We start from the raw sequence: 11,520 nt of genomic DNA, 5'->3' as shown, positions 1-11,520 counted from the left end.
ATATCAAATAAAAAAGAAGGGGTATAAATATAAAAAAACAATGCATGAAGTGAACGTCAAGCAATATTTTCCATAGAAATCTGCCTATCAAAGTTGTGTCCTCAGTTTCTGTCAACTCCAGCAGATTTTCTCATAGGCCACAATAAATCAGGAAATAGCATAGTCAGCTATATCCCTGAGGACCCCTTTTCATCTCCCTGCCTGTGGTGAATGCAACAATACCACACATGCTCTGGTACGTTATACATTTTTTGATATTTTAGACAATCAATGTCAAGATTCTTATGGTCACAGCTAGACCATGTCAATACAATCTTTCTGTTAAGATTCTTTATTTCAACCATAGAGGATTGAATTTAAGCCTTTTGGTGTGGTTATTGGGACACTTAGCAACTGAGGAAAAACTAGCTAGCTGCAGTGTACAATACATGTTTTGGAGGGAAAATACATGCCCTTACGTCAACTCCGTCAGACGTCAAATCCGTCAGGATTTATGCTTTTAGTTTTTCTTTTCATCCCGATTAAACGCTTTCTACTTTTGATTCGCTTTCTGTTTTTATTAATTGATGTCTGTGTTGAATAACTTATTTCTAGGGCACTTCTGACGGCAAAATATTTGATTTAATGTAGAGCTTGATCAGGGGAAGATACAGGCAGCGAAGTTGCCAAGCATACAGTCAATGAGACGATGGGTGTACATGATTCTTATAGGAAACGTTCACATCGTGGGTAAATACAAAGGAAACAAAGGTCAGGGGGAGGGGCCTTCATGGAGTTTAGGATTGGCCAGAGGAGAGACCAAGTTAAATTGCAATTCACAATATGGGTGGAGTGGACATGGCTGCAAGACAGTTAAAGGAATCTACACAACAAAGAAGTCTGGATTGCCCTCAGTATCAAACTTGGTGCCCACAGTTTCAAATGCAAAACTATGTCAACACCTTTCAATTAGAGAGGGTGGGAGGTATCTCTAGGTCTATGCAGAATGGATAGAAATTCATTGAAATTGACTAATTATTCACACAGGGTTCATATAATTTGTGTATTAAAGTCTGCTTGATATTACCACAACACTGTCATTACCGTTATCTTTTATTAAAAAAAGCCTGCAACGTTCACTTGTGAAATAGACTGCGATTGAACCCTACATTATACATGATTGTGTTCATTCAACTTACCATTCCATTCTGTGCGCTTAATGCTAACTACCTTGGATGGATTGTATCATAATGGGCGATAATGGTTGAAGATGATCCCTTTTAAACGGTCCCTGGTTAAATGTCTAGATCTCAGTGATGCTCAGTTTAAGCCGGTCCTCCCTCTAGAAGGCAGCATTATTCTAACGGGACAAAGTCAGAAGATTCCTAGCATTGGTCCCCCTTCACTCCCTGTTTGCAGCAGCGGCTGGTGATCCAATTCGTGGGTGGGGTGCAGTAGTGGACAGGGGTCCTCCCCAAGAATATATAGAATTGGTTTCTGGGATGCCCACTAGCTAAAAATGTATTCTGAGTCATAGCCTACATCCTTACTTGCAGGGCCTGGACAAGCTTACACTGCTTTCACTTTCATTCCACTAGCCATTGCTATTTGACCCATGGTTGATATTCTGATATTGAGGCATATCATGATCATTTTTGAATACTACATGCCGAAAGACTTAATTAATATGTAATTTACTTGTTCCTTTTAAGTATAACATTGCATGAGGATTCCACTACCTCCACTGAAATGGGTAGAAAGTGCTTTTACGGCTCTCTGCTAGTTAACTATCTGTCACTTCTCTCTGCATGTAGCTATGTTGCGCAATGCACGAAAGCTGCTGAGGGAGGTAGCCTATTTGATTCATTGGCTGAATTGTCCAATCAGCTCCAAATTACTACAACGAGTTGAAGCACAAGACACAGTGTAGTGTCAAGTGTTTCTTTAATACACTTGGTAGGATAACAAACCTACCATGATTAATCGTCCCTTTTGTCGTGTGGTTGTACAGGGGTGGGGTTTGTGTCGGGTCTCTTCTTTTTCTGTTTACTAATTATTTTGGTGTGTGTGTGTGTGTGTGTGTGTGTGGAAAGTTCCTAAACCAGAGGGAAACTTAGAACCAATGCAAAAGGCAAAAAATGTACCACAATATCAAAACTAAAAAAATCTTCAGAAAAAAATAATGAATTGTTATGAGCTGGAACAGTATTTAGAAACAGAATTTCTGTTTCTCTTGTTTGATGGTTTCGGTTAATCTGTTCAAATATTGTGTTATTGTTTGGTCCCAAAGCTTTGATTTCTTTTAACATACGAGCTGAACATCATCATCATCATCATAATTTAAAAAAAACGGTATCATTTGAAATTTAGTATTTATTGTTAAGGATTATTTTCTTGCATTTTAAAACTCGTTATTTTGTTTGAATTGTTTTTAACCATGTTCAATGAAAAAAAAAAAAATACGGGGAAAGGTTACGATGGCTCATTGCATTCACTCAATAATAAAAATTTCACCAGGTTATCTCATAATTATGAGATAATTATCTCATAATTATGAGATAGTATCTCATAATTATGAGATAATTATCTCATAATTATGAGATAATTATCTCGTAATTATGAGATAGTATCTCATAATTATGAGATAATTATCTCGTAATTATGAGGGAGTCCCAGGAAGGAACCCAAACGCCGCCGTGTTTGGGTGCATGATAGAGCTTGGATCGGGTTAGATTAAATAATCTCGGATATAAATAACAATAATCGGGTTAAATAACTTCACATGGTGTGTCTGGTGTGTTTCCAGCATTCGTAGTGTTGATCAGCAGAGAAATAGTCCGCCAAGACGTTGAGGTTGCTTAGCAACCAGAGACTCTGTCCATGCAAGTGAACGGAGCGTTCACTCTTCGTCATAACTATCAAACCAAACATCCTTCACATTCACCGAGCGAACATTATGAAAGTAAAATGCACATTTCTCGCTAAAAATGTTTCCATGAACGCATTTAATGGCGTAACTATGTTACTATTTCCAACCAGAATAAAGAAAGATGTCGGCCGTATGCTTCTGTGCAAGCGTCACTACTCTCTACTATCTCATAATTACGAGATAATATCTCATAATTATGAGATAATTATCTCATAATTATGAGATAACCTGGTGAAATTTTTATTATTGAGTGAATGCAATGAGCCATCGTAGTTACCTCCCCTTTCTCTTATTTTTGCCCGCCCAGATTATTTGTCCCGACCGCCCATGAGAAAATGAGTTACGAACGTGTACTCATAGTTCTTTCCTTGAGAGACACCGTGGTTTGCAAACGAGCGAAGCATCGCCGTTGCTTAGTGTTTGGATGTTCAAATGAACACAAAAGTCTATATTTTGTTCATTCATCCGAGCCGCTGAAGAACCAGTGGGTTAATTTTATTGTCTCTGGAAATGCGCCAGTCTGCGCCAAACATTTCACTGACGACTGCTTCCTCAACTTGGGCGAATACAAAGCTGGACTTGCTCAACGTCTGAAAATCAAGTCTGGATCAATAATAACTCTCCTCGGCTCAGCTACAAACCTCGAAAAAGTAAGTTAACTAACGCCATATCATTGTGTTGCTTTACTGTATATGGTTACCTTGTTAGCCTTATAATGTTGCTTTAGCATTAGCGCTACAGCTAACAGCCAAGTTACTGTCGCTAATGTTACGGTAGATAGCATCAGTTATGTGTGTAAATACCACGGACCAATTAAAGCAAGGACAGCGGACTAAAACATGGCCGCCCACTCATTCCTATAATACACACACTGTAACTCGAGTGTGCACCTCAGCAAGCCAGGGGCATCACACGAGACTGGGCACAATTCAACAAAGGGGGTACAGGCAGGGGCGCCGCTAGGGATTTTGGGCCCCATGAAAAGAATCTTTACAGGGCCCCCAACACAGCGGCAACATTTTTTGATGCTATTTTACAATTATGCATTTTAATGGTATTTTTGACTATCATTACCATATTTGTGAAAGAAGAACAGCATGACAGTTGACATGTACAGTAGGGGAAGAACTGAGCACTCTGAATACAATGGAATTCATTTTGAGTCATTTATTTGCTGCACCACTGATTCTTAAATTGGAAATAAACTCTTCCATGAAAAAATAGCAATTATAATCAGTGGAGAGAAAAAAATCTCAGCAAAAACAAAAACGCCATCAGAATACAAAATGGCCATATATGATTTCTCATCATTTAAGTAGAACTTAATATATGAAAGAATGGCAAATATATAATATAACGTTGCCGACTGAGTCAAGCTTCCTTTTGCAACCTTTCAATCACTGGTCCTTGCTCAACTCTTCTCACCCAAAGCCCAACGCCGAGCCTTCTCATGTGCAAAATCACTTATCAGGTCTTTGAAGTCCAGCTTTCTAGCCAACTGACTCTCAATTGACAGCATGGCAAGACTGCAAAGTCTTTCCTGAGACATTGTGGACCTCAAATAGTTTTTTATCATTTTTAGTTTACTGAACGCTCTCTCACCACCAGCAACAGTAACTGGCAGGGTGCAAAATATGCGCAAGGCGATGCACACTTCTCCAAAGATGCTTTGCAGCTGCAGCCTACAAATTGCATTCAGGAGTTCAAGAGGGGACAGGTTAGGGGGGAAGTTGGCTGCATATACACTGTTTAGGTGTCTTACTTGATTTTCAAAATCAGGAGTAAGATCACTAGAATACTTTGATCATTGGTTGGCACACAGAAGAGATTTTGCCCTCACTAATCTGCCCAACTTTCAGAACAGCAGAAAACTCGTTGACAATATGTGCAATGCCCCGGAACCTAGTGTCCAAGTCACTGATGATACGGTCCATGGCTGTATAAAACACAGTGTCCCGAAACACTGTTTCTGAACTCTCCTGAGGTGTCTCCTCTTCAGCGGTTTCATCATGGAATCTCCGCCTTTTCTTCTGGCGGCTGGACTCCTTGCTTAACTGAGGTGTAACATTCATTTCCCCAGCTATCAACTTTGCCTCAGCTAGGAGAGTGTCCCATGCATCTCTTAGAGCAGGGGTGCCCAACCAGTCGATCGCGGTCTACCAGTAGATCGCCGATAGATCCCAAGTCGATCGCGAGGGGTGAAAAATAAATAAATAAATAAATTAAAAATAAATAAATAAATTGCGCGGGACATATACGTGCGGTAGCGCATGCGCTGTCAACAGTAGTTGAAAGCCGTCAACAGTAGTTACGCAGTCCTAAACGTTGGCATGGCTGAGGGGAAACGAGTTAAGACCTACCATTTTCACCCTGAGTGGGAGGAAGATAATATTGATTAATGTTGAGAAGACGCCGTGTGCAGACGGAATGAAACCCCCACTGAAGTCCGTAGGTCCACGATACAAACCACCACCACCACCACCCCCCCCCCCCTCCACGATACAAACCACCACCACCACCGCCCCCCCCCCCCCCCCCCCCCGCTTGAAGGTAGGTTTGACTGGTAGATCTCGGGAGGTTGGCTAATTGAAAAGTAGATCTTGGGTCGAAAAAGGTTGGGCACCCCTGTCTTAGAGACTGCATCTCTTCTTTCAAATCTCTGATATTGGCTGCTTCTATGTCAAGTGATATTTTTCCTGACTGGAGAATAACATTCCTGTTGGCAATACTTTGCAGTACCTTCAGCCAGACAGTGAGAAGAACAACAGCATCAAATGACATGAAGTATTTCCTCAAACCATTAGCTTCTGATCTTGCTTCACTGGTGAGACTGCATGTCATAACTATGCTATCAAGGGATTTGAGGACAGAAGGTAGGTGCTTTGCCACAGGTTTAACAGCCTCAATCCTTGCACTCCAGCGGGTATCAGATAGGCGATGCAATGAGCAACCTGTTTGCTCTTTATAGATGGCCCAACGCTCTGGGCTGCCACTTACAAATGTGTACAGGCGATTTATGCAGCCGAAAAATGTGGATACCTCTGGGCTTGACTGTGCAGCATGCACACCAACAAGATTGAATGTGTGGGAGGCACATGGTGAATAAGTAGCCAGCTTGTTTTTCTTCAGTATTTGAGCTTGGACTCCCTTTATTTTCCCTGACATGTTAGCGCCGTTGTCATAGCCCTGCCCTCTGCAATCGCCGATGTCTATCCCATGGTCACGAAGAACTGCATGAATCATCTCTGCGATCTCACTCCCCGTCTTTTTGTGAAAATCCCTGAATTCAAGGAACCTCTCCGTAATTTCCCACTCATCTTTTTCTTTGTCATATTTAACATACCGTAGCAGCACCACATTTTGCTCAGTATGGGAAATGTCTGGTGTGGCATCACAGATGACAGCATAATGTATGGCATCCTCCCGTTCCTGCAGAATTCTTTTCAGAACTCGTCGTCCACATAAGTTGATAAACTCATTCTGACTGTCAGAGCTAAGATAATGTGTTAGCCTGGTTCCTTTTCCTTCTTTTTGTTTTTGTTTGTTGTCCCTGATTTTTTGAAAGTGCTCTTTCAGCAGAGGATCATAATGTGACAAGAGCTCCAGTGTGCCTAGGAAATTGCCATTATGAATGTCATCTAGGTCTTTGGTTTTGCCCCTGAAAGGCAGGTTTCTTGAGGCCAAGTGTACGGTTACGTCTAAGAGTCTCTCCAAGATGGCTCTATTTTTCTCTATTTCTGTTTGCAACTCCTTATTTAACAGAGAATCCACACCTCTATCTTTCATTACAGATCCTTGCAGATTTTTCCATCTTAAGTAGCAATCTCTTTGTGCCTCACTCCTCTCATGGACTGGGAATTTATTGTACATTCGACGCCACTTCACATCACACATTTTATACCCATTTTGACTGGTCAGTGCACTAGTGGAAGGCTTTTTCTGTACATGGGAGAAAAGCACACATGGTATGCAATAAAGTGAATTATTACTTTGACTAAAAGTCAGCCAGTCTCTGTTTACCTTTTCTCTTTTATTTGCTGCCTTTGTATAATTCAGGTAGTCAGGGAATGGCTTCCCCTTTGAATCACATGGCATTTCTACTTCTTTCTCTCTCATGGCCAATTTCCTTACTATCTTCTCCCTATCCTGATCAGTTAAAGCTGCTGGCCAGAAACCAGGGTCATCAGTCAAATGATCTTCTTCCCTTTCAAAGACCTGAACATCAGCTTGTTGTTCTTCCTGCCTCTCTGTTGTCTTTCTGGCTCTTTCTGTATTCAGTCCATCCTCCTCTGAATTCCTTTCAACTTCTTCGCCCTCACTCTCTGTCGCCTGTGTTTCTGCACTCTCACTGTCATCTGTACCCTCTTCCATCTCTTCCTCCACTTCCTCCACATCCCTCCCTGACAAACCAGAAGAGGTTCCTGGACCTGGCTCTGTAGAGTGTACATGACATACATTAATTATATAGGATTTCCTATAATATAACTATTTGTAATAGCATAGTCACCAACGTGTAAACTTCTCTGATTGGACTGAGAGCAGTCACCCCAGTCTGCTGCACACACCACAGATGTTCTCCTCTGTTCTTACTGCACGTCTTCTATTTCATTTTCTAAAAGGGTTTATGCTTTTTAAACCATTAAAATTGTTCAAAATGCCTTTTATTTAATTCATTTTAATTAATGAATTACCTTCATCTTTGTATTGTTTTGAGACTGTAGTAAAATGTATTATATTTGGTATTATATTATGTATTATTATTATTATTATTATTATTATTATTATTATTATTATTTCAACACACACAGCTGCTCACCTCCTTCCTCATGTGGGGGCACTGGGGCTGATTCAGGGGCAGGGGGAGTTGGGGGCTGACAGACAGCTGCTGCAGCTTCTGGTGCACTTGACTCTGTTCAGAATGAGGCATCATTTTGACAGAGGGGAGATCAACTATTATTGAATAAGAACAGCTTGATAAATGTTTGACTGGATTGATTATTTAACTAATATAGCAGTAAAATGTAAAAATCCAGAGTTTTCTTGAGCTAACATGGTGAGAAAAGTGAGCTAGCTTATAGACCACAGACAGGGACAAAGTTAATATCCATAACTTTCCACCACAACAAACCCACCTTTTTTTTGGAAATACTGGGTGACATATTGTCGACGCTTCAACTCCCTCTCCTCTCCCTTCTTTTTTGGCTGCCTGATTTTTGAGGCATACTGCTGTCTCCTCCGCTTTGCCCGCTGTGGCCGCCGGTGCGCTACCGCAGCTGATCCAGTCGGACTGAACCATTTTACGTAAATAGAGGGGGGGAAGGGGGGGCCCTGCAGGGGTTGATGCTTCCAAAACAAATAAAGGAATTGTTACCAGGACATGGAAAATAAAACATGTATGATTATATGTTAGTTAATAACTTGGTGTCATTATTTTTTCTGTATTATAATTTCATCATCATTAGGTGCCTCTCTGGGCCCCCCCTCCATCATGGGCCCCTAGAATCCGTCTCCTTTACCCCCCCTTTTCGGCGCCCCTGGGTACAGGCACTGATCTCTGCTGCTTGGATACCAACGGAATGCAATGTTTAACAATGTCTGCTCACCATACAACAAACGAATACAACTGTATTTTACCGGCCACTGGACCGCAGTAGTTCTAGCGTTTTACTGATGAGATCATTTATGACCTGTTAAACTCAACCTAAATACCTATGCTGCGTTCCAGGCAACCCGTGTTTTCTACCCTTCTACCCTCTTGTACTCCCAGTTTAAGCTGGTTATTTACGGGCAAAAGTGTACCTGGAACGCACTATTATAGGCATGTTTTCCCCTTCACACCTGATTCAAATCAAAGGGTTATTAGCAAATTTCTGCAGAGCTTGATTTCATGGTATTGAGTTGATGAGATGAACTATAAAATATGTAAACAAATCAAGGATGTAATATCATTTCAGAGAACTCATTTTAAGTATTAGGCTAATGTAATTCACTAAACATGCTTATATCTTCTTACAACTTGCACCTGGACTATATGCAATATAAAAAATGGAGTACTGATTTTACTTTGTTGTCTCTACGCAGGCCAGCTCATCAAGTGCTTACATTCAGCAGCTTCTTTCAAGGGATGTCGCCTGCCAGAAAGAACACCTGGAAACGCATATTTGTAGGCACACATCCATCCTTAAAGTCTTTGCAGCCCCATTTTAAAAGTGAGTGTGTACTTTCCTCATTGAGTATTTTTTTTCTTTGATGTAGTAGATTTAGGCAGCATAGATTCTAGGCTGATGCTAGATTCTAACTGCGCTAAAAAGCCTGGTCCTCTTGGAAAAGCATCAGGACCAGCGCCCTGCTAAAACACGAGTCAAACTTGGGAGTTGCATTTCAAAGATGGAATCAGTCAAGAGTCCAGAAGGGTTTCAAGACAGATGCCACATGAGCTGGTTTATCATTCTCAATCATCAATGAATTCATAATGCATGAATGTTAGCTGATCGGTTTAGAGGGAAGGACACGTTGTTGCTTTTTAGTATCGAAATATAATTATTGCGCTTGTCTCGCATGTCATGTTGTGATCAGATCACTTTGCGCTGGTGTTCGTTGAGTGTCCTTAACCTGGCCAACCACTTGAGCTTTGAGTCTAGGGAGGACGGTGCTGAAGGAGATGTCCCTCTCCAAAACTGTGAATCTTTGTCAGCAGTACACATTTTATATGTCAATGTTACATACATTTAAAGAGTTTCTCTCATGTGTACAAATACACAATGCCTCCCTTTATGCAAATAATGTATCAAAACAAGAGATTTTTCCTTTTTTCTCCCTCTGCAAAAGGCTGCGATGCCTTTAGAGACCGTAGCACTCATCGCAACGCCACCTCAGAGATTCTGGGTGAGGACGCCCCTGGCTCCTCCCACATGTCCATCCACATCGAGGAACTGAAGATTCTGAGCGTCTACGGAAAAGGGGAGGGCCCTTTAGCGACGGACGGCCATGACACCCTCTTCACCGCGTCTGAAGTGGAGGCCCTGAACTCGCTGTCTGCAGACCACAGCGAGGCCAAGAGCCTGGAGCGCGGCGAGCGGCTGGTCTGCCGCGAGGAGCTGAGTGTGCAGGTTGGAAATCATTCAACATCCAAAAGAGAGGCTTCCTCTGTTACAACTCTAAAACAGACCCATAGAAAGCCCACACCTTTATGATTCAGTAAACGTTTTTACACTGCCAAATATGCCCGTCTTGTGCCCAACTTTTCCCCTGTGTGATCCGCGCGTTTACACTGACTGAGGTAATTTACGGGCTTTATTTTGCACCCTTATTAACCCTCTCTGACCCTACACATATTGGAGGTTTGATTTTGATGTAAATGTGATAAGACAGCTTTGCGGTTCTAGGGGCGAGGCTTGGGTAGAGGTGTTGCTGCATTGTCTCTACAACAGAGACGATGCAGCGATAACTTGAATAGTTGTAGCTGGAGAGACGGTGAAATTCACGAGCTGCTGACCATTATGGGAGAGCAGGTGATGCAGTCGCATTTAAAAAGAAGACGAAAGATTGTCGATCTAAGAGAAAGTACCAGACAAACTTTCCTTACAATGCTTCGTCAGCAAAGTGGTTAGCAAAGTAAAGAATATTTCGGCATTTTTGCACTTGTAAATAGTTAATCGCGTTTTAGCCTACACTCAGACGTGAACTCATTCTTGCATGCGAGGGTCTTTAATCCAAAAAAATATTATTATTTTTTTGCAATTCATTTTAAAGAGTCGTACTCTCCGTGTGAAGGCCCGCCTTCTCCTGTGAACCAAGCAAGCCAGCTCTGAGACGAAGGGGGATTTTACCCCCTTGGTTTTACACAGACAAGACATTGAAATTGCAGGGCGTGCCAAGCCGCGACCGAACCAGCTTGGCAGTGTAAAAATGCCTAATGTGTCGTTAGTGGGGATTGACAACTATTCTGTGAAAATGAAAGAATATGTCTTGTGTTTGTTTCCTTCTTTATGTGGAAAGCAGCAGACCCCAGACACCATTTCAATCAAGGTTGAAGAGGATATTGGTGGAGGCATGCCCGCCGTAGGTTAGTAATACACATTGCATCTATGCAAGCAAACGACCTGGATCAACTGAGAATGTACTTGATTCTACCTGCGCTAAAAAGCCTGGTCCTCTTTGGAAAAGCATCAGGACCAGCGCCCTGCTAAAACACGAGTCAAACTTGGGAGTTGCATTTCATAGATGGAATCAGTCAAGAGCCCAGAAGGGTTTCAAGACAGTGGCCAAATGAGCTGGTTTATCATTCTCAAACATCAATGAATTCACAATTTATGAAAGTTGGCTGATCAGCGTAGAGGGATGGACACGTTGTTGCTTTTTAGTCTCAAAATAGAATTACTGTATTGCGCTTGCCTCGCATCTCATGTTGTGATCAGGTAATTTTGCGCTGGTGTTCGTTGAGTGTCCTTAACCTGGCCAACCACTTGAGCTTTGAGTCTAGGGAGGATTGTGTTGGAGGAGACGTCCCTCTCCAAAACTGTGAATCTTTGTCAGCAGTACACATTTTAAACCCTGTCAATGTTACATACATTTAAAGAGTTTCTTTCATGTGTACAAATACACAATGCCTC

The sequence above is a fragment of the Gadus morhua genome, chromosome 4, assembly GCF_902167405.1.
Source record: "Gadus morhua chromosome 4, gadMor3.0, whole genome shotgun sequence".
Classification (NCBI taxonomy): Eukaryota; Metazoa; Chordata; class Actinopteri; order Gadiformes; family Gadidae; genus Gadus; species Gadus morhua.
Note: the sequence above shows the minus strand (reverse complement) of the source record.